The 24,665-nt window shown below is 43.6% G+C and overlaps 1 long non-coding RNA gene across 1 annotated transcript in view; it reads left to right on the top strand.

The window, feature by feature from the left end:
• The window catches only part of LOC307211039, an 83,568-nt gene that overhangs the window by 57,965 nt on the left and 938 nt on the right, over positions 1 to 24,665 (top strand). Inside the window, exon 2 of the long non-coding RNA XR_013836258.1 lies at positions 20,398 to 20,453. This is a non-coding gene — a long non-coding RNA (uncharacterized lncRNA). The remainder of the gene's footprint in view (positions 1 to 20,397; positions 20,454 to 24,665) is intronic.

Raw genomic sequence — 24,665 nt, forward strand, 5'->3', positions numbered from 1 at the left:
CCTGAATAAGACTCTGATCTATTGTATATTGGAAAATAGCATTCAAGCAGTTAAACAGAGCCAAGAAGGAAAGCAAGCAAGCAGAGATGTGGAGGGATATTCCCAAAGTAATATAGCTAGGCCTGCTGATTTTATTTGAGGAATAACATTTGGGGAGGGCATTTGCTCAGTGCACAAGCTTTGTATGCAAAATGTTCAGTCGGCAGGATTAGGGTAACTTCTGGTTTTGCAGAAGTATTAAATGTGCAGTGAAGAGGAAGAGGAAGAGGAAGAAGAAGAAGAAGAAGAAGAAGAAGAAGAGGAAGAGGAAGAAGAGGAAGAAGACGGCCATTAATAACATCCAATGAAGGACTGAATGCTCAGTGGCCATGGAATGCCAGTTGACTATAGGGTGGAAGAAAATGAAAAATCAAGTGGGAGAGAGAGTGGCTGGAATATCCTAGAAAAGGATACGGCCAGCTGGAATAATGCTCAGGGGCACTCCAGATTGCAACATTTTGTTGCAGGTTCCACTGCTAAAAGGTTCCCTGCTAAAAAGATTCCACTGCTAAAAGGTTCCCTGCTAAAAAGATTCCACTGCTAAAAGGTTCCCTGCTAAAAGAGAAGTGCTTCTAGGGGTGGTGACACCTGTGCAATTCAATTATGGCTGCCTAGTCCCTCCTGGCAGCTCGCACCATCTGCAAAGGCCCTCGGTGTGCAGGAAGGTGACATCTGCATAGGACCTTAAAGGGAACTTCCTCCCCTTTGACAAACTTAGCCACCCGTTAGTTTACTCAGTCAGAATGGTTAAGGCGGAGGAGAGGGCCCATGGTTTCCATTCCATCCAAAGAAGGTTTAAAAGCTGTGTAAAAGTTTTAAATTGAATCCCACTGGTGATTTTGAAAATACCCCCAAATAATTAATTGGACATAAAAGCATTGACACAGGATTACAAAGAATGATGCCATAAATATCCATTGAAACAGTAGAAAAGTACTCTCACTTTGGCTTAACTTTTAGCCTCCCTGATTGTGTGAATAATTGTTTGGTTTAAGACTGTTAAGGGGTAACTAATCTGCATTAAGTGATCTTGACCAAAGTGCAGGGGGTTGGGGTTGGGGGCCCCCTGATCATTCTAATCTTCATTAGTGACTGTGAATGCAGAAGAAGAATTGGTATTTGTTCTGGTTCCATTTGTCAAAAAAAAAATCAAAGTGATCTAGTAAACACCCACAGACTGTGTGCATAGAAAATCACCTTTGTCATTCTTCACTTATCATGTATAAGTACCTAGATAGGGCAGAATATAATTTAGTCTGGCTGCCGACTCATTTATGCATGAGTCATACCTTTTGCTGTGGCTTCAAGTATTCTCACATTCTGGAGTGCAATATCTCTAAAAATATAATCAAGCCAAAATATATTGAACTATTTTTTTTAATAGAACTTGATCCAATGCAAATGACTGCCCTGGTTTTACTTTCCTTTCTGGTGGGGAAAAAAGTAGCTTGACTGTGCATCCAGACTATGGAACACCCTCTGGCAGTTTCAGTGAGTGCTTTGGATGGCTAACTTAGAAAGCCAACATGGTGGCACAGTACACACCAGCAGGTGAAGTTCAGGATTGTGCATCAACTTTGTTCTGGAGGTGGAGCCAGGTGTGAAACAGTGGTGGTAGACAGAGCTTATGTGCATGCTTCTTGCCCCTTTTATCTTCACAGCAAGCCCCACAGGTTAGGCTAAGAGACAGTGAGTGGCCCAAGATTACACCAGGAGTTTCATAACTGAATGGAGAATTAAACTAAGAATGAGTAGACTCTCTTCCCTTTTGTGGGACCAGTCAGCAAGCTGTGGGCATTTTCTAAGAACTGGTCTATTCCGGAGTTCTGCACTCTCTCTTCTTCAATCTGTAATTCAAGTTCTCTGCCACTGTGTATAAAATGAAACTCCATGCTCCGCACCTAAATCTTAAATGGTGATGTCTTTTGGCCAAAGTGGGTAAAATGTGCAGACACAGAAGCACCTCAGAGTGGATTAATCCTGCCAAAGTAGTCCATGTGCTTTCAGCACCCTTCAGCAGAGTCACTGCATATCCCTAGTAGATGTATATCTATTCCCATCTGCAAGTGCTAATCTTTCTTAATAGGTCTGAGCGATTCTATCACATTAGAATAGCCAATGATGAGACATGGCAGTGAACCCAAAGACCTTCTCACTGGACCATTCAGACTTAGTAGCCACTCTGCTTTGCTGAGACCAGTCCAAGATGTTGACCAGCAGAGGCACAGCAAATGAGCTCTGTTTGCTGCATATTTTGTCCCTCTTGCTGTGCTCCTATTCTGTGAACAAGAGTAATGTCCATTTAAAAATACTATTTAATGCATAATTTAGATGCTTCAAATACCTTCCACCCTCACTACCCCAGTAAGGCAGCCTGCAAGGTATTATTAGCCTCCAGAAGATGGGCCTACCATTTGATCATAATCAGCTCTCAGAAGTCACTGCACAGTAAATTATGCCTATCGAAAAGTTAATGTAACCTGCCTTAACATGGATGTTTTAATGTTATTATTCCCATTGAAAGTGGCATTCATCATTGCCCCCCTCTCAAAAAGGGAAAGGGGGGCGGGAAGGCATCTGAGTGGACCTGTGTAATAGTTCCAATTACTGAGCTCTCTTTTAATGCCTTTTTTATAACAGTTCTGCAGCCTAGTATTACTAGCCATTAATGTGATTTCTCCTCTGTCGATTAATTTTCAGAATCACCTCTCTCCCTCCCTCCCTTTTTATGTAATGGCACTTTGTCACCTTCATGCTTCCCATAAAACAAGACTGCAGATGACATGGGAAGATTTGTGATGACCCAGCCACAGTTAAATATAGAGTGCGCTCTCTCTCTCTCTCTCTCCCTCTGCCTTTTGGCTGTCAGACAATGACAGGTTTGTGTGGTGGAACGGTGAAAAAGTTCTTCCACAATCAATGCTGGACTTGTTCAATATGTGGACTTGTTAGCAAGGACTCAGGGCGGCAAAGTCAGTTCTCCAAACCTAACCATGGTGATGGGTGACCAGTAACAGAACAGCCAGGAGTTCAGCGCTGCAAATAAATCATAGAATCATATATTGTAGAGTTGGAAGGGACCCTGAGGAATCTCAACTAAATGCAGGAATCTCAACTAAAGTAGCCATGACAGATGGCCATCCAACCTCTTCTTAAAAACCTCCAAGGAAGGAGAGTCCACCAACTCCCAAGGAAGCCCGTTCCACTGCTGAACAGCTCTTACTGCTGGAAAGCTCTTCCTGATGTTCCGGAATCTCATTTCTTGCAATTTGAAGCCATTGGTTTGGGTTCTCTCCTCTGGTGCAGGGGAAACCAAGCTTGCTCCCTCTTCGGTGTGACAAGCCCTTGAGATATTGGAAGATGGCCATCATATAGCAAAAAGCATGCAAGTTGGGGACTTCCATGTCCTGCTTGCCAGTGAGTGATCAGCCTGACTTCATAGCGGTTTGATGACTTCAGCAGCAGCAATAGCATTTCTTGGTAGCCTGTGAAGGGCCTCCTCTTCTTTAGTATAGCAAGTTAGCACCTTTCAATCTGACCACATGGCTTCCTCACATTTTGAGAACCTTGCATATAACAGCAGTTACTGGAGATCATCCCTACCCCAATATGTTTGCCTTCATCACATTCTCCCGCCATGTGTTAGAAGGGCTTCGCATGATTAAAAGGGCTGTGAGGCAGCTCCACGTTTTCCTTGCCCCACTGCCCTCCTGCTGCAAGTGCTGTAATTCTTATATATTTCAATATTTCTCTGGGTCCATGGGCTTTGCAAGAAGTGAAGCTGTCCAAAATGATGCCTATGGAGCACTGAAGAGTTCTTTTTGTTGAAGTATAAAAGGCTTTACAATACAGATTTGTAAACATCTGTTTGATGGCTGAGATATGCATTTCTATCATGCACCTATGATATATGTAAGAATCATGTATCTTTCCGCACCAGCAGACAATGAAATGGAAGAAAGATTTGTGCAAAATAAGCCAGTTTCTACAGAAAGAAAAACACCATATGGAAGTGCAAATGCATGTTGGGATGGATTGAGGCACATTTGCACATCCCTGCACCACACACACAACTTAATTTGTTTTCCATAAATTCAACTGGCTTAATTTTCCTAAATTGGAAAATTTCCATACAACTGGCTTTGTTTTCCATAAATTTAATTTCTCACAAAATAATACCAGATTTTAGGACTGCCAATTAATCCAGTAATGACTGTTGTGAAAACTGTAATTAAAATGGCAAGAATTAACTGCACCAATGTAATTCATGGATGAAATCATTCTCTATGTGACATCTGTGTAAATAGTTACCGTTTCTCAATTATTGCAGAGCTTTGGTAATAATAAGCTGTCAGTTTACAGCCACTGGATTTTTTAAAAAATATTGTTCTCTCTAAGAGATGTATCAGCAGAACATTTTTCAAAGGCATCCATTTAGAAAAAGAAGAAAAAAACCAAAAATAAGGGACCTGGCCCTGTTTCTAAAACTATATTGCCATCTTTGCAGTTGAAGGTTCTTTATATGAGCTTTGAGATTCATCCTGCTTTGTTTCCCCAAGCAAGCTTGCCCCTTGCTATATGATGTTGCATGCCACCCCCAATCTCCAAGAGGTGCGAGATTCCAGGAAGGCCCAGGCCCACTTACCCAGGGTCCATGTTTCCTTTTGGAAAGGAGGCACAGAGGAGGCTGTGGTGTCTTTATGGTATATGGTTTATCTGCACATACATAAAACCTGAGCCTACAATGGAGGGGTTTCCAGCATTCACACTCAAAGCGGGCTTCGCTTCTCCCATAGCCACAGCCCTGGACTTAAACCAATATTAGCATCATGCTGTCTGCCTCTCTCTCCAGCTCACTGCTTTATTAGCACATCCCTGACTCCCTAGTCTAAGGTTCTTTCTGGCACTGCGTCTAACTCCCTCTACACTAAGCTCTATTTATCTGTAGAGAGAGGCCCCACTCATTTGCTACCTCACACCGAGCTCCTATAATCCTAAATGCCCATTACCCCAGGCTATCACCTCACACAGAGGATTAGCCTAGCTTAATTAGCTTTTGACACCCTAAGCCCTAATTAAATTCTAGCACCTATTGGACCCAGGAATTTAGGGTGTCTTAACCATAGCTGTCAACATTTCCCCCTTTTAAAGGGAAATTCTCTTATTCCGAATAGGATTCCTCACAAGAAAAGGGAAAAGTTGACAACTATGGTCTTAACACCTACAATGCTAATTTTTGTGCCTAGAGTAAGGTGAACCAGGACCTTCAGCAACTAGCCTCTTGCGCCTTGCTTTCTGCTCCACCAGTATTCTGGTCTCCTCAGTTAGCTAGCCAAATAAAGTCTTGTGAGTCAAGGCAAAGGTGCCCTCTGGGCTACAGGACTGGCCTGAGTGAGTGTCAGCTGATCTGACAGCCCAAAGGTTGTCAGCTGACCTCTCAAGCCAATAGAGACACACCAGATATTTCCTTTGAAACCTTCCCCTCAGACTGAGAAACTTGTTGCTGGCTTTGCCTGCTTGATCTAGTGCCAGGCGTCTGTCCCATCTGTGACCACAGCAACTGCTTCCAGCCCACCTGGTTAACCACAGGTTTTCGCAACTTTTTGGTTCACACTTTTGTACTTGCCTCTCACCCTCAGATGGGGCTTCACACCAAACCTCAGCAGTGAAGCCAAATTAGGTGCTCCTGAACTTTTCACTAGGACCATCAGCAGCACTTATCTGAACCTGCTGGTTGATAATAGCAATTTTGAAGCCAGCAGGCAAAATCCTTCCAGATGTTTTGGTGGGGGGGCACATTCACAAAAGTCACTGGCTCCTTGCTCGATGGTGTCTGTGTGATGTTGATCCAGAGGTACATCATTTCTCCTCCTCCTGTCTGGTTGCAATTTTTCGGTCAGTTAGGAACTACCCCCTCCAACTTTTTGCTCATCTCTCTCATATTTTTTCCTAGATGCAGTGTGCTCACATGTGCTATGAGCACTCCAGCATATTTCTCTAGAATTTTTTAAAGAAAGCAATCTAGAACAGGAGGCTGTCTTCCTTGTTGGCAAGAACAGTCCAATCTTCTTCCATGAAGGAATGAGGATAGCATTGCAGATGGCAAGCACTAGCAGTGTTACTGCCATGGAAACTACCAGTAATTTGGAATGGTCATAACTGACCTATATAACATGGCAACCAAGCTAATGCACAACTTCAAGAGTCACAGCACGGGTGTCTACTGCTTTGGAAAGCTGGGTGCTAGTGGTGGTCCCCAAGCTGAAACTCCCAGTGGGCAAATGCAATAAAGGAACAGCCTGTTGTCCTTGCCTCTTCATGAGGAACACCATTTTTTGTTTTATTTTTATCTGTCAGGGCTACATGGCAGCCATAAATACTACTTGTGCATCTTCCACCAGTATGGAGATGTCATTTTAACAAAACAATAGTATTCTGCTCAGGGATTAACTGCTGAGATCCCCAGAGAGAAATTTGAGACCCTGGGGGAAAGATGTCTATGTGGCTTCTGTTGTCAGCCTCTGAAATCCGCATCCCTGATTGTGTAGGCACCATGTATTTAAAGCATCTTCTCCCCCCCCCCAAAAAGAATCCTAGGTTTGTTAGGGGTGGTCACTGGAAACATGGGTGTAAATGCTGAGTGCTGTCTTTTCCCCTACCAGGCAATTTGCAAGTGCTTTGTCCAAAGAGGGGGAGAGATCATGCTGCAAAACTCCTCCTTGAAGTTATCAATTTGCAATAGGATTTAATGATGATGATGACAACAACAACAACAATTTATTTATTTATATGTCACCCATCTGACTGGGTTCCCCCAGCCACTCTAGGAGGCTTCCAACAAACCAAAACAACCAAACTTCTCAGGGCTGCCTACAACTGTCTTCTAAAAGTCAGATAGTTGTTTATTTCCTTGGCTTGTCAGTGTGGGCCAAGTACCCAGAAGTCAAAGAGGTTGCAGGAGGAGGAGGAGGAGGAGGAGGAGGAAGGAGGAGGAGGAAATTGTATTAACAAGAATATCACTGAAAAAATGCAAATGTTTGCAATAACTGCTGAAAATCGCTGAAAATGAGAAACACTTTCCCACAATCATGGCAACAATCAAAAAGCAAGTTTAGCTTAGTTCTGTTAAGAGAATCTTCTCAGTAGATCTTAAAACCTATGATATTAAAGAATGAACTAGTCTCCCTGAAGTTGTTGTGTGAAAAACACTGATAGTCTAGCACAGGGGATTGGAAACCTGTGTCCCTCCAGATGTTTTTTTGGACCATTTCCAACAGGCCCAAGCCAGCACGGCTATGGGTCCAGCCACAATCCAGCAACAACTGTAGGGACACAAGTGCTTCACCCCTGGTCTAGAAAAAATAAGTATTTAAATCCCAGAGGCCTTTTTAAAAATAATAATAATAATAATGGAAGATATGTCTTAGTGATGTGGTAGTGTTCCATAGAGATGTACTGATCTCAAGGCAGAAATAAATCAGGCCCTCAGTGTCTTTCTCTGTATGTTTGCCTCAGACTGTCAGATTATTCTCTGAAGTGGCCACAAAGTCAATCTCAGACAGAATTTTAAATCTGGTTGACTTATACTTTTTGTAGCTCTTGGTTGCTCAAGGAAGAATTTTCTATTTGACCTGTCAGGTAGAAATCAATCCTAATAATTTTGGTAGCCAATAGTTTGTGTACACCCGAAAACATCAAAGCTTATTCTTACAAAGCCTCTCCTCCTCCCAGAGGGGAGGGGTTGTGAGCGGGAGCCGATCCCCGCGTCACGCAGGGGGCGTTCTGCCCCCTGCCCTGTCCTCATTGCTGGCGTGCCACACCTCCCAGTAGGGCACCCAATCAGGTGACACTGCGGGGGTGTGGTTTAGCCACTCAAATGCGGCCGCGGCAGTTCTTCCCGCCATTGCGCTACTGATCTTCACGAGTCACCGGCCTCTTGGTTTTTTTCGCCTACCTCGTAGCAATCATCACAACTTTCTTGGTATTTGGCGGTTATGCATTGGAATGTGTTGTTGGTGTATGGAAGGGTAAGGTGTGGCCATCGCCTACCCCTTCACTTATGGGTATTCCGTTAAAGGAATCTGGCGGTTGTGGATCCTGTCCAATGTCCTGTGTGGCGGGGGGCCATGGCACAACCCCCGGTGACATCAGGGGAGAGCTTATAGTTGTATTTGCATCAACAGGCTCCCCCTACTGGTGGTTAACCCCTCGTCAGACTCACCCCTCTCCGAGTGGGTTGAGTCAAATTTGGAGTTGTCCAATGCCTAAGCCAATAACTTCTCACATGCTGAAATCAATAAAGTTGTGGCCTTTTCTTGCCCATTAACGTTATATCCACGTGTCTTTATTATTTCCAAGCGGGGGACGGGTCCTCGAAATCACAACTTCTCTTTATGAGACACATTTTCCTCTCTGTGCATTGATGCTCCTATGGTTCTGTCATTGGCCTGCAACACAAGAGTTTTCCAGATGTGGCTTCTAATGTTGCAATGAGAAAGAGCATGACCTAACAGGATATTGTAGCTGTGAGCTCAACACACATCTGCTTTGTCAAATGTGGGGGAAGAAGTTGTAGCAACCTACTCTTCACTTCCATTTGAGCAACACCAGTGATGAATGAACTCAGGGCAAAGGCACAGCCTGGCAAGGCAGCACTGTAGAGCAGTATACATGCCATAGTTTCTCCTGATGAGAAGATAGACACTGTAGTTCTTCACGTGCATAAAGAGGAGAGGTTGAAGGACCCGAGTCGCTGGTTTCAACCTTTAAAGCCCTAAATGCCTTGAGACTAAGCTACCTGAAAGACTACCTTCTGCCATACACACCTATCTAAGCCTGAAGGTCCAATTCAGAGGCTCTGCTCCAAGCGCTCCTAACAAATTATGTAAGGCATAGCCACTAGGGATAGGGCATTTTCAGTAGTGGCACTCCAGTTATGGAGTAGCCTTCCACAGGAGGCTCAGCTGGTGCCATCTTTGTCATCCTTTCTGCATCCAATGAAGACCTTTCTATTCACTCAGGCCTTGTACCTTAAATAGTCTGGGCTTCTGTTTCATGAATCTGTGGGAGGGGTGGTGAGTTCTGTTTCCTTGTTATTGTTTTGTTGTTGTTGTTTTGCTTTGTATTTCAGTTGTTTGTTTGTTTGTTTGTTTGTTTATTGTAAGCTACTCAGAGAATCCCATGTTATAAGGGGGTAAACAAACAGGAATGAGAGAGAATTTCAATTCAGTTATAGGAAGATTTACCTAAACTGCATTCTCTGTAATGCTTAATTTTTTTGCATTTCCCTGAATTTTGCAACGCAGTTCTCAAGTCAAGTAATGTGTACAAAAATGCATATATTAAGGTAAAATGTGCACTAAAATGTACATAATAGTGGGGGAGATACCCAGAAAAATGCATTATATTTGTGGAAATCGCTTTGTAAAAATATATGTACTAGCAAAATTGCTCCCAAAATGTGTATATTAGGAGAATATACTGCTCTACAATGCAGATGAATTTTCCTGAGGACTTAAAAAATACAATTTGGAAATGTGGCAAACTGAACTTAGGAGTGGAAAAACAAGAAATGGAGAGAAACCAAAACTTGATAGATTTCACTTTCCCTATATACAAATATCATCAGTCATTATTATTATTAGTAGTAGTAATAATAATAATAATAATACAGATGCCCCACATAAAGACCTGTATATGCAGGTGTCCCATCTGCCCCAGATGTTGTCTATTTGCTCAAAGAAGGGTTTTCCCAACCAGGCAATTTTAGGCCAAGTGTCCCATTTTTATTTTCATCTGATGGAACCAAAGTGCCTGTTTGCCACCTTTCAGCTGCCAGTCTTTTTTTTGTGGAAGTCCCCGTAAGAATTCTGAGGTCTCCGAAATGGCATAAGTGAGGCCCAAGTATCTTGGTATTTGGAAAGTTAATAGCGGATTGGTACGAAAACAGTTGAAAGGGCAAGAGCTTCCCAGTGTGCACGTGCTCCTTCCCTTGCCTTTACTGCAAATAATCATTTAAGTGCTTTATAGCCTTTATTGCTTTTGCCTCCCAGCAACTTGGTGGTGCATTCATGTTGTTCCCATGAGGAGCTGAGGCCGAGAGAGGGATTTGCCTGAGGCCACCCACTGTGTCCCATGGGCTATATTGCTCTATATCGACAGGACCACAGAGACTCTTCATGCCTGTTTCCAGAGTCTTTCTTTAAGTATCTCTTGTGCCAAGTCTTCAGTCTGCTTTTTAAAGTTTGAAAATCATTCAGTGTGTGTGTGTGTGTGTGTGTGTGTGTGTGTGTGTAGGGGATAAAGGTTTTCCCACAGGGTGGTTTCTGAGAGAGAGACTTCCAGAAATGCTCCTTTGGGTTGATGCATGAATCATAAGAACATCAGAAGAGCAGAGGCCTATCTCATCCTAAGCCTGGTTTTCCACTGTGGCCAATCAGTTGCCTAATGCAGGGGTCAGCAAACTTTTTCAGCAGGGGGCCGGTCCACTCTCCCTCAGACCTTGTGGGGGGAGGGGGGCTGGACTATATTTTGGGGAAAAAAGAAAAGAACGAATTCCTATGCCCCACAAATAACCCAGAGATGCATTTTAAATAAAAGGACACATTCTACTCATGTAAAAACACGCTGATTCCCAGAAAATCTGAGGGCCGGATTTAGAAGGCGACTGGGCCACATCCGGCCCCCGGGCCTTAGTTTGCCTACCCATGGCCTAAGGGAACCCCCACAAGCAAGACATGAGGGCCAGAACCACCACCCCCCACTATTATTTCCCAGCTACACACTTCACATTGGCACACATTATGCACACGCGCACACAATCTCTGACATTGACTAGATGACCTAAAAGATCCCACCCAACTCTATGGCTGCACACACAACCATGCAGTTAAAGCTCATGACTACCCCCAAGGAATCCTGAAAACTGTCATTTGTTAAAGGTGCTGAGAATGGTAACGCAGGGGTTACCTGTGTGCTTTAAGTGTGCTTTTGTTGTTGTTGTTTAGTCGTTTAGTCGTGTCTGACTCTTCATGACCCCATGGACCAGAGCACGCCGGGCACTCCTGTCTTCCACTGCTTTAAGTGTATGGTTTATATGCAGCCTATGATTCTGTCAAATGCAAACAAAGCCCAACAAATACCGCGAGCCGCTGCAGACTAATTTATCTGGCTCTTTATATTTCCCCCCGATAAAGCTTTAAGAAAACAATCTTTATGCCGTGCATTGTGAGTCAGTTGCTCCTGAACAGTCCCATTTGCTTTGATTAGAAGGCTTCTGGCATTAGATGATTGAGCAATATGGTTGCATGATCCAATGCAAGTGCTGTAGAGAGATGATAGAACATTATTCTGTGGCTCCTTTTTGTGACTGTACATCCAAACTGTTGTTTATTTATTCTTTATAAATCCTTTATTCATTTGACATTTCGGAGTGTCTTACTGAAACCACAGCACCATACGCTTTTAATTTAAACCAAAGTTGCAGGGAAAGCACTGAGTCCATTTTCAGCAACCATGAGTCATTATACACCTATTCTCCTAGGTTTGATATCAGCAGATCAAGTTTTGATCGAATATAATGATGAGGTATGCATCAATTGGGGGTGGGGAGTGGATCTCTGTGGTTTATCAAACGGCTGTGATGAATTATATCCGTAAAACTTTGCACTGCTATTTTTAGGTGAGGAAGATGTTTTATTTTCTTTTTTTCAAAACATCTGAATGCCCTTCTTCTCTCTTATTAGGACACCAGTTCAGCAATAAAGTCTCCATATCTGGTGCAGTGGTTCTCTGTTTTGAATGTCTTTTTTCTTTCTGGCTGGTAAATATTCCTCTGGGATTCCTTGCTGTGTGTCAATGGCCATCTGATTCCTTCTTCTGAGGGTGAGCAATCTCCTTGAGAGACTCCAGCAAGCCTCGCTTTGGAGCCAATTGTGCGCACACCCACCCAGCGAGAGATATACCTCTGGGGGAGGGTATGCCGTTCTTTGTAGAAGGATTAGGAAACTCATCCTGGCTGGAAAGATTGCACAAGTAACCAGAAGCGATATTTATAGGGCTGGCAGGGAAGGGGAAGCAGACTTCTAAATGCATACCAGGCACTTAAACGTGGAAGTTTACAATCAGATATCTCAACTCCCCGAGATTGCGTAAAGTAGAGATGCCATTTCCTATAGAGCGACTAGTAATCTTAGCTGATGTGAATCGTGCAGACCTGAAAGAGCCAGGTGGGAAGAGGGAATTTCTTCATGTTGTGCAATTACCAGGACACAACGCATGATATTTTTAAGGTGATTCAATATAATGGCAAAGACACCACCTGGTGAATTTGCCACTGGAGCTTAAGGTGAAATAATTGGTACATCCTTATTTACAATCATGAAATCTTGGTTGTGGATTTACAGGGTTTTTTTGAAATACAGTGAAATCTGACAATGACTGCTCAGCAAACACGACACTTTCAAGGACTTGTCTGTACCAGAGCCAGTGTGGTGTAGTGGTTAAGAGCAGTAGACTCGTAATCTGGAGAACCGGGTTCGTGTCTCCGCTCCTCCACCTGCAGCTGCTGGGTGACCTTGGGCCAGTCACACTTCTTTGAAGTCTCTCAGCCCCACTCACCTTACAGAGTGTTTGTTGTGGGGGAGGGAGGGAAAGGAGAATGTTAGCCGCTTTGAGACTCCTTCGGGTAGTGATAAAGTGGGATATCATATCCAAACTCTTCTTCTTCTTCTTCTTCTTCTTCTTCTTCTTCTTCTTCTTCTTCTTCTTCAATTCATATGGGTTTTTTGTATTTGCTTCCAGATTGTGCCAGTTCACTCTGCACCCCTTTCTTTTCCGTCTCCAAATGTCCTGATACATACCGTAAGCTTTTCCTCTTTCCAACTACAATAATTATCTGAAATTGACAAATTCCAAAGAGGCAGCTGTGTTTGTCTGTTGCAGGGGGTGGGGAGGGAAACACACACCGTTTGTGTGGCACCTTGAAGGCTAACAAAAATATGCTTTCATGGGCTGGAACACTGTAAGTGCTAAAAAATGAGCTTCACCTCGATTTAATAATAATATTTCCCTAAGAGAACACTCGTGATAAGGGTCCACTTATCTAAGGAATGCTCTCTTTTCAAGAGATCATTGCACCACCATGATACGCATTAAAGAAGGGTGGTGGTAGAGCGATGCAGAGTGGCAATCTGGTTTAGTTTGTAGCTCTCCGCCAAACTTCCTCAATTGCACCCTGAGGCACTTCCCCCGAAGTGAGGCCCAGGAACAAGACAATCTCCTCCAGGACAGCAACTTACACGTGGTGATGCAGCAGAAGCAATGAGTACAATCCGGAGGAAGCTGAGCTTGGTAAAGCGTTGCTGGATTCAACAGCTCTTAATGTTGGATCACACATAGCACAGCAAGCCAAAACAAACAAACAAGCCATAAGCAGCAGCCCAGCACAAAGGCAGCTGTTTTAGCCTAAGAAGCTTGCCGTAGGTGAAATGGTTTTCTTAAGTCTTATCAATCTTGCTTCAGAAATTCAGGCAATCAGACAGGTTCTCTGTCAGAGAGGAGGTTAGGAAACATGAGGCATCTTTTTCAATAAAGATCTGTGTGAAGCTGAGATAGGGAGAGAAAGGTAGACAGAGGTGGGGAAGGGCAGGGGGAGTGAGACTGGCAGAGAGAAAGAAGCTAAAAGAGTGGGACTGTGTGGATTTTCTTTCCTACACTATTTCCCCAATGTTCCTCAGAAATTTTTTTCTTACACTCCTTTTGCTAAGAGTCAGTAGCAGCTCATGGGTCAGCATTGCTCACTTGGCTACCCAGTGTGAAAGTCACTGCTGGGAACTGGGAGGGGGTGGCAGGAGCAATGTTGACACGGTGCAGACACAGCAACAGACCCAATCTGACAGTTCTGCTGCTGTTTCCGCCCTGCGCTGACCTCTGCGCTGCCTCATTTGGTTACCAGCAGCAGCCTTCACATTGGGAAACCAGGTGAGCAATGCTGCCCTACCCTGCTCCACCAGCCACTACTGCTGAGGGCAGGAGACTTACGTTAATACATTCAAGTGTCTTTTAGTCGCCTGTCAGATTTGACAGACGTGCTATTTATGGGGAGGAGGGTCCTGGTCTTAAAATGTATTCAACTTGACCACTGCTTAGTACGAAGAATGAGTTTATTGATTAATTTTAAACTAAAATGTTGGTTGCGAAAAAGAAAAGAAAGGTCTCTCCATTTGATCGAAGCCAGCAAGATGGCAACCCTGGCGCCATGAATCCACTGTTGCCCAAGGTTCCCAGCAATACCAAACAGGGAGATAACCCAAACAAGCATTTAAACCCAGATGATCTAATATGGAAGTGGTGCTGTTGAGGATGTACAAGCAGCACTCAGCAGTCTAAAGAAGAAGTTTTTAAAAAAACAGAAACAACCCAAAACCCATTTTTTGCTTTGCCTCTCTTTCATATTTCAGAGACTAACACCACAGCCCTATATATATTCATTTGGAATAAAGCCCTACTGCATGTTAAGTGAAGTTTGTGCCTGAGGAAGTGTGCACAACTTAGTTGCATTTAGAAGAACAAGAAGAAGAGGAGGAGGAGGAGGAGGAGGAGGAGGAGGAGGAGGAGGAGGAGTAGTAGTCTGGATTTGATATCCCACTTTATCACTACCCGAAGGAGTCTCAAAGTGGCTAACATTCTCCTTTCCCAAGGTCACCCAGCAGCTGCATGTGGAGGAGCGGAGACGCGAACCCGGTTCCCCAGATTATGAGACTACCACTCTTAACCACTACACCACACTGGCTCAGTGGTTGGCCCAAGACATGTTGCTGCCTGAAGCAAATGCCAAGGGGGTGCCCTCCCTGCCCCTATTCTGCGTATAGAAGCTGGCCTGGCTGTCAGCTGAATCTTCCTTTAACGCTGGAATCAAGTTAGCGTCCCCCACCACACCTTAAGGCAGCATGCCAGCTTAGAGGACACAGAGCAGGCCGCGTGGCACACAGCTCTGTCGCCTGACGCCCTGCTGCTTCCTCACTGCTGTGAAAAAGATTCTGCTCGCTGCCTGCTCAAACAAATGCTGCAGCCGTGCAGCAATGGTGCCACCAGGGTGCATCATGGGAAATGAGGAAGACATGCACACAAACAATGCTTGCTGGAGTCTTAACAAATCTGCTGTGCTTAAAAACTAACTGACAAATGTAGAGCTCTTTAGCGCTCTGCGGGCAATATTTTGGAGAGCCTCACTTCTTACAAAACACAGGGACCTAGAGAAACGTAGAGATATATAGGAAATATAGCACAGTGGCAGAAGAATTTGTGGGGTCCCCAATCCAACTTGGGGGTGGGTTGTTGACGTTGCACTGTGGTTCAGGAAGGGGTAGATCCACAAATCACCCAATTTTCCCTCATTCAGTCCCCACCCTATTCAGATGTACACCCTTAACAGATACAAGATCAAAAGCACCCTGTGTTCATTTGTATAGGAATTTTCCATTCTAGACCTGGCTACGGTTGCAAAGGAGTCTTATGAAAATGTTGCAGAGAAAACGATAAAGATGTGAAGGATGACCACCCCCCCCCGCCCCCCAAGAATCTCTCAGCAGTGATTTATTGTTTTGACTTTGTGAGGTTTGCTTGAGCTGCTGCTTACTGTTTGGATTAACGCCAATGCTATATAGGAGGCACCTGTATGTGCACAAGAACCTCATGCCTCGCAGTATAGAATTTCTTTGGCTTTTTAAACCTGCGCAACTGCAAACAGCCCGCCAGCAAGCCAGTTATTATACAAGGCCTACAAATGCATGCAGATGGAAGAGAGGCCAGGGGTCACGAAGTTTCTAAGGCTGCTTTTAATAACCATGAGCTGCTGAAGAAATATCAAGGTACATCCAAATTGGGAGTTTTAAAGGAGGGGAGGGAAGTCAGCCTTAAATAATGCAGGCATGACTGTCCCTGTGTACCCAGTCCCCCAATGAGAACACGTGATGGGGAGTTTAGTTCTTTATGGGCAAAGCACTCAATTGCATCAGCTCCTAAGGTGCAAGAATCACAGGCTAAACAGCTCCTTCTTTACACTTGGCATCCAAACTGGACAGTTGGCGCAACAGTGCGACTACAACTGAATCAGCGCACTTACACCCCCTCTTCTGACATAGTGTGCTCAAGGAACCAGTGACTTCTCCTGGGCGGCAGCTCCAGCTGCTCCTGCTGCTTTTAGCCTCTGCTCATCCTTGGAGATAGTAGAGGAGAGGACAGAGAAGATTCCAACAGCTCAACTCTCTTTGTGACTTCCTGCAATTCTTCTTCCATCTCTTCTTCACTTGTCTCTCACTGCCTGGACTCTTCCTCTTTCCCCTGCTTCACGGGTGGCACAGAACCTCATAAATCACTGGCCCTTTCACTTGGATCATCCTCCTGCCCCCTGCCTCCTCTGCCCACCCTTGGTACCCCTGCCTGTCCCTGACAGCACATCCTTCGGAGATCCACAGTTGCATCCCACTTTGCATTGTTGTCTGGGAGTTCCTGTGGCTCTTATAAGGCTTAGAATGCGTCTAAAATTTTCCAGGTGCTCTGCATATGTTAAAAGATAAGCCATTCCCTGCTCCATGGGCTCATAGGCACAATTCAAAAGAGGGAAGCAAGCACTCAAGCAGCTGATGGATGAGGCCAGGCTGGTCTCCCTCTGGCCACAATGCTCCTCATGGGAGGCAGAGGAGGTGCAGATTCCCATGGAGCTTAAGAAGGCTTGGTTAAGACATAAGACATGGCAGAAGAAATGAGCCCAGGGAAGGGAAGGCTGGAAGATGGAGGATGGAACAAGCTTGTTTTCTGCTCCAGAGGGTAAGACCTGGGACAATGGAGTCAAATTATGAGAAAGGAGATTTCGACTAAACATTAGGAAAAACCTTCTGACCACAGCAGCTGTTTGACCATGGACCATACTACCTTGGAAGGCAGAGGACTCTCACAATTAATTAAAATTAAATTAAAAACTGGGACAAAATGGGGATGAAACACTTTTGGGATGAACACTGGGTAGATGAATGAGCAGACTTTAACAAATGCTGGAGAAACTAACAGATACATGGAACTGAATGCTGGAAAAAGAAAGTCCTCGCTGGAAGCCACAGGAGGCGAGAGAGCTCTTGTGTTCAAATCCTGCTTGTTTCTTATAGGCATCTAGTTGGCCACTGGCCTGATCCAGCAGGCTCTTCTTACATACTTATCTGTTTTGTGGGACTCAACATCAGCAAAAAATGTGACATCTGTATCATTTCCTTCAACACACCACACTCCTTTCAGTTTTCTCCTCTCTCCTTCATTTATTTAGTTTTTTAAAGAAATGCTTCTATAAATCTATAGCTTGAGCCAATGTCTGCTTTTTTGGTAGGGAACAGAGTATTCTTTTGCTGGCAATGCTACATGCTAAGGGAACTGGGGAGGAGGTGACATCAACTTAACCTCTCTTCTGAGCTAGGCGAACAAGCCAAGGCAATACAAGTGGGACCTTTGCAGAAAAGCTTGTGCAGCTGCAGAGCACAGACCTTTTCCTGGCCCCTCGGTATGAGGAGCTAGTTATTTTGCCTGCAAGGAAAGAAGCAAAAGGCCAACAATAGGAAGGTTTATAATATGTCCCAGTCTCTCTGCTGGGAAAAAAAAATCCCCCCTATCCCTTTTGAAAATGTGCTTGCTTTTTCATCCTCCTCTGCTCCTCAGTACCCCCCGGGCAGCAGGGTTACCAAGCACTGTATGGACTTCATTAAATCTTTCTCCATGTTCCCATCTCCAAAAGAACCCAGGAAAAGATAAAGCCGAGCAATAGAATGCAAACCTTTATCTGATTCTTATTGGTGGGCATCTCAATTAGATGCCTTGCTTGCGTCTGAATGCCAGGTAAAAATCCCGTCACCCAGAACAAAAGCGCTCCTCCCTTAAACATGAATAATAACCAAAGATGAAAATCAGTCATTTGTGTGGAGCAGGAAATTTATTTCCCATCCCTTTCTGTTGAAAGGGCAAGACTGAGATGCATTCACTGGGGTTTCAGTCCATCTCCATTGTGCTACTGCTAGCAGGGGTGGACTTTGGTTCTATGGCACCCTGAGCAAGGCCAAAATTTGGCACACCCCTCCAGCCCTCGCACCATGCCAAAGACTTTCTGAGGTTCCAGAGGGCCATTTACTATGTGTGCTGTCATTCATAAAAAGAGAGCCAAGTATCAACAACATGATTTTGCTGTACCCTTTGCCACAGGACCCTCTTTCGTTGAGTTAGCTTCTCTGCAATACCAGCTGCTCTCAAACCCCAATCTATGAAAGAGATCTGGAACCTTTAATGATGTGCGATCTTCATAGCTCAAAAAATATTGGTAACATGGCTCTCTCTGGGTTTGGATTGGCTTACATTGCCTAACATATTATTGTTGGACAGCATTAGCTAGAATGATTATAAAGGAGGGCACTCCAGCATACCACAATCCCGCTAACATTATGGAGAGAGCTTTTTATGTATGTGTCATAGCTTGATATAGTACAACATCACCAGAAAGTTTTCTGTTGTTGGGTTTTTAAAAACCTCTTCCTAATAATTTGTTTCGGCCATTTAAGAGCACTGATTCACTGGTGTTTTTGTTTTGTTTTTTAATCTGGCTTTTTAAATGCTGGAGTGTGCTTGACAAGTCAGCAGTAATGGTAAACCCTTTGTCTCATGAAAGCTGGAGATTACTTGCCCCTAGATGTTTCCGTAGGAAATTCAAATGTTGGATTCCCCCCCCCCCCCACACACACATACACCATCTACTCCTGAAGCTGAATGAAATGCTGAGCGAGGCAACTAGGGATTTCTTTGCATTCTTGGATCTGGTTTATTTTTCTCTGCAATTGTCTCCTGTCCTCAAAGCATCTCATTGTGAGTCGAGGACCCACCACCTGCATAGGAGTATAATAAGACACAAAGACACATTATTTTAGGTTAATGGGCAAAATTAGGCCACAACTTTTATTGGTTACAGCATGTGAGTAGTATTGGCTTAGGCATTAGATGAAACAGCAATACAAGACTCCACCCTGCACAGCTGGGAGTCATATCAGGGTTAACAACCAATGCGAGTTGTTGATGCAAATACAACTGGAAGTTCCCCCATGACGTCACCGGGGGTCGTGCCATGGCCCTAGCCACCAGCAGGGCATCGGACAGGATCCACGACCGCCGGATTCCTTTAACGGAATACCCAAAAGAGGAGGGGTAGATGATGGCCCATACCCAATCCTCCAACACAGCACACATATTCCAATGCCTAACCGCCAATACCAGAAAGTTGTGACGAATTGCTACGAGGTAGGCAAACAAACCAAGAGGCTGGTGCCAATTTGCCAAATGGATAAAAAAGTCCTACCAGGCCCCTTGGGCAACCAAGGCAACCAACCGAAGTCCATAGCAAAGTCAATATGCAAAAGAAGCTGACCTAAGAGGGAGGGAGGGCGGGAGATCCGAAAAAAGCAGGAATAGACTGGGAGCTGAGCGCTGCCGCGGCTGTTTAAATGTGGCTAGCCCCACCCACCAGCCAGCCCTATTGGTCAGCTGGAAAGCTTGGCCACAGCAGCAGAAGCAATCAGGACCAGGGAGCCGAGTACGCCTCCCTGTCCCAGCGGGAAGCTGCTCCCACTCACAACCCCTCCCCTCTGGGAGGAGGAGAGGCCTTATCTGTCCACATGAGAGATTATATATGAGAATAAATACTGCAGCAATGTGGGGGTTGAATTCAAGTGGCAAGTGTGGGTTTCCCATCATAAAATAAAATTACCAATTGCAGAAATAAACAGGTTCATTTTCATCGCTTAAAAGTATTTCATCCACACAGATTGTTAAATGCTATCTTGCACTTTCCCCCAAATTATAAGATACCTACTAAGTATTTGAACAAACCAATTGTCAGTAACAAGCACAAATGAGAAGTTTGTATACAGTCTTGGAAGAGCCGGTCCTGGTTGGTGTAGATGGACCAGGGGTCTGATTTCCTATCAGAACTCTCCTGTGTGCCTAGCTCACAATCAAAGATTTGATAACCTTAGAAGTTCTGCTTTCCCATTTATTTCGAATGAAAATATAAGTCGCTTGACTGATGGGTTCACTGCAATGGTAGAATGCTTTGCTATGTTTTTAGGGCTCAGATGCAAAGGGCTTCTTAGACAGTACCCATAATACTTTTGTACATACACCAAATGTCTCCTCTTTTTTTTTTCTTTCCAGTCAAATATGGATAGAAGAAGGCTATTATGTTCATGTTCTGCTTGTGGGCTTCACACAGGGATCTGGTAAATCACCATGAGAATAGAATGCTGGATTAAATTGATCTTTTGTCTGATCCAGCAGGACTGGATTGTCTTCTCATGGACTAAAGCAAGAAGGCTCCGGTTGCAAGATGGAAGGCAAGAGAGCCCAAAGTATGTAAAAGCTTCTTGCAAAGTATTTTGGATCCTAGCCTAACTCAAAAGGGAAAATCTGGGTTTGTGTCCAAGAAAAACTAAATTACACCACAAATGTCTTTTTAATAGCACTTTTTTTTTTTTTGCAAAACCACAAGCTTTAATTTGCTATTTGCTTTACTCAAGAGCTATTCAACATGTATCTTCCAAAACATCATTTAATGATGATACATTTGGTTTAGATGATGTAGAACGTGGTGCCATACAATTTATCAAAAATTATCACTCCAATGGAAATGGCCACCAGCTATTTTTGTTGTTGTTTAGTCGTGTAATTGCACCAGCTATATATCAGTTTAAAAACACTGCTAGGTTTTAGACTCTTCTTCATAAATATCATATTTGCCTGATATTTTAAAAGAATGGTGAGTGATTTTTCTTCCTCTTACTTTAAAGTTCGATGGTGGTTCTTTATATTTTGTGCTATTGCAGTTTATTGTTTCAGTTTTGTATTTTGGTTTCACATTGGTTAAACGGTCTCCATTTTAAATTTTAAGCCTCTTTGGGGATATTATCGGGTAAAAATATTAGATGAGAAGTCTTTCAGATAAATACCATTCCATACCACAAGTGAGGTTTAAGGGGCAACTCTACCTGACTTTGGTTTTATTTTGAGTGAGAGAATACCACCACGGCTGTACTTGTCTGTTGCCTTTCCATAGTTATAAGCATCTTCAAGGTGGCTTACAACATGAAAGGATTTACATAATGACGAAAGTAGTCATAAACAAAGAAAAGTCATCAAAAAGTACACATCAGTCTGATAGGCATGAATGGCATCATTTATATTAAACAGGCTTCAGAATGAGAATATGCTTTGTGTAGACTCAGATGATGCATAATTTCTTTTAATAGTGAACCTTGGGATGGTTGTCTGACCTTCATTATGTAGACCAAACAGGCACCATCCTTGGAAAAGGGAAGCATAAGCATGCTTATACTTGGTAAAATAGATTCTCATGTGCCGGGCAGAGATCAAATCCACAAGTGTGGTGCCACTCAGATAAATTATCTTGTCAGAGCACGAGCCAGTTGCAGACTGTAGACAGGGGTGGGTGGGTTTGTGCTGAGTTGATGGAGTAGGAGAAAGGAAGGATGAGATAAGAAGAGATAGAGGAGAGGGAGTTCAAAAGCATTTTAGGAGTCTTGGCTTGAACAAATTTGTATATTCCAACGTATCTTTATTATCACTGTGTAAATCAGGGTGTTGGCCTCTTTTTGTTGATAAGCCCAAGACATTTAACACAATCATCTTCCATTTTCCAAAAGTGCATTAAGCTTCTTTGTTACTCATTCCTTGTATGATGGAGGTTGGATAGAGTAATGACTTGGAGGAATCGCTGAGCAATTATTTAAAAGATCTGTCAGCTAATTATCTTCTTAGAATGTCCCAGACTGTGTGTCTGTTGAAGGAACCTTTAATTAATTGTAACCTATTGAAACTAGGAATGACTCTTCTGCATACAGGATCACTTCTAGCTTCTGAAGACAGTCTGTCCTCTCTGTCCTCCTCTTGGGAGAAAACATCTCAATAAATTAACTCAGTGGTACCACTTCATTAAATTTCCCTTCTGTAGTAAGCCAGTCTGTAGCAGCATCTGAGCAGCACAAGGAGCCTGGGATGGACTGGCTATCCAGCAACCCTCCTGTCCTTGACGAAAACCACCAGTTTCATTACACGGCTCAGGAGAACATTTATGGAAGCAAAGCATCAACAAGACTGAACTGGAGAGATAGGAAGAGGTCCTTTGTGACCACAGTACAATTGTTAGTATTTGTCCTGAGTAATCTGCACTAAGGGGAAAACGATGCAACAAATGACTGCTCCACCCTCCCACAAAGAAGTCACAAGAGTGTTGTCTGAACATAGTTGTCAACCTTCCCTTTTTTGTGGGAAATTCCCTTATTCCAGCGACGTTTCCTGCTGCTTCCCGCTGCTATCTCGGATTGTTAGATATCCCATAGATTGTCCCCGGGACAGATGAGGCTGCTGATCCCTTATTTTCAAATCTGAAAGTTGACAGCTATGTGTCTGAATAATCACTTTTGGAAAGAGTGGGTGTTAATGGGAGGGTTTTGGTCTCCTGAGTACAGGCCTGAGGTTTCAACAAATGCAAAGCCTCACTTTTACATGTATGATTCCTCCCAGCCAGGCTCAGTAGCTAATTGCAATGAAGAAATTTGTTCTGGCTTTGTTCTATTTGCACTAACAGACTTCATATGAGTCATAAAGGCTGTTGCTCCAGAAAACCCTTTCCTTGGTGTAATTTCAATGGTGTACCATTGGCTCACAAGGCAGACTTAAAATGGCCATATGATACTGGTATTTTTAATTTTAATTTTAATTTTAAAAATGGGAGACTGATGCCCTCATTTGCCCTGTGACACTGTGTGCTGATGCCAGGCCTAAGGTTAAACATTTCTGCCAACCTTTCTCTGGTGTCCTGCATAAAATAATTCTGAAGGTGCTACTTGACCTTGGAATTTGCATTCAAGAAACTTTCACCCTAGACAGATGAGATCCGTCTAGCCTACAGAAAATTACTCTAAATTGTTGCTATTATGCTAGCGAGGCTTGAAATACTTTTGACCTGAGTGAATTGCTTGCTGAATGGCAACAACCAAAGATGGGAGTGGGAGGCAGGGGCACAGGGAGGAAGCAAAAACACCTGACTTTGAACACACCTGCCTAATGCAGTATGATTGAATTCTCATTTAGAGATAATATCTCTAGATTTGAAAGGTTTCATAGCCTGGCTATCTTTTGAGACTAATCTCCTTTGCTGGTGAACATGCTTCAGTCCTGTTGCACAACACATTGGAACATGTATTCTTAATTGCAGGCCAATAATAATGTATTGGTGCCTCAAAAAGAAAGTACAGAAGCTTTTTGTGTAGTGCACGTGTCAACTGGTTGTTGTTGCTTAGTCGTTTAGTCGTGTCCAACTCTTCATGACCCCATGGACCAGAGCATGCCAAGCACTCCTGTCTTCCACTGCCTCCCGCAGTTTGGTCAAACTCATGCTGGTAGCTTCGAGAACACTATCCAACCATCTTGTCCTCTGTCATCCCCTTCTCCTTGTGCCCTCAATCTTTCCCAACATCAGGGTCTTTTCCAGGGAGTCTTCTCTTCTCATGAGGTGGCCAAAGCATTGGAGCCTCAGCTTCAGGATCTGTCCTTCCAGTGAGCACTCAGGGCTGATTTCCTTCAGAATAGAGAGGTTTGATCTTCTAGCAGTCCATGGGACTCTCAAGAGTCTCCTCCAACACCATAAGTCAACTGGTATGCGGCTCTAATTACCCAAAGAGAGAGTGAATAGAAGGCAAGCCACTTTGCAAAAGCTAACTGAATTTTAGTAGCCAAATGCTTGTCTCACGTGAGGCCCAGCTAACACAGAGAGAAATTCTGTACATGTTTCTCACAAGGAAAACTTAATTGTGTTCCATCTTCAATGGTGCTTACCCCCAGATAACTGTGCATAAGATGGCAGCTACATTTATGATAAAATTTCTTGATTATATTTGTTTTACTTTGCATTTCAATTCCCCCCATTTATTTACTGAAATCCATCCAAAGAACTTTATGTTGGGGTGTGTGCATGCATGCAAATGTAGCAAATGTCTTTGCACTTCATGAGTCACAGCTAAAAGTGTGAATACATTTCACTAAAAAGCATCATGTTCAAGGTGATACCAGGAGACAAAAATGGTACATCATATCTGTAATGATCCATGCCCACAAGGCTTGATGTTGTGGTCATCATGAAATGTACATTTAGGTGTACACCTACTCACTCTATTAAACCACCTAATTTCCAATAAGTTGTGTTATATGTGTGCACTCATATTGATCATATGGCATCATTGGCACATACAGCCAAATTTCACTGTGAAGGGCAACCCAGATCCTTTGTCAAAGGTGGCTCCTGTTCTTGCAGAATTCCTTGTCGTCTTCACTCTGTAGTCCTTTAGTAGAATTGAAGTCCATGGAACTTGTTTGCAGCCTATTGTAATTCTGTCTAAAGTATTAGAAACCATGTAGGATCTTGCTGCACTGTTACTTTAGTTAGCACACTACAATACTTGCAGGAATGAAGCTCTATCACTGTCTTCAGTCCTCCATCACTTTGATCTACTACTACTTATCTAGTTCCT

The sequence above is a fragment of the Podarcis cretensis genome (genome assembly GCF_951804945.1).
Source record: "Podarcis cretensis genome assembly, chromosome: 2".
NCBI lineage: Eukaryota > Metazoa > Chordata > Lepidosauria > Squamata > Lacertidae > Podarcis > Podarcis cretensis.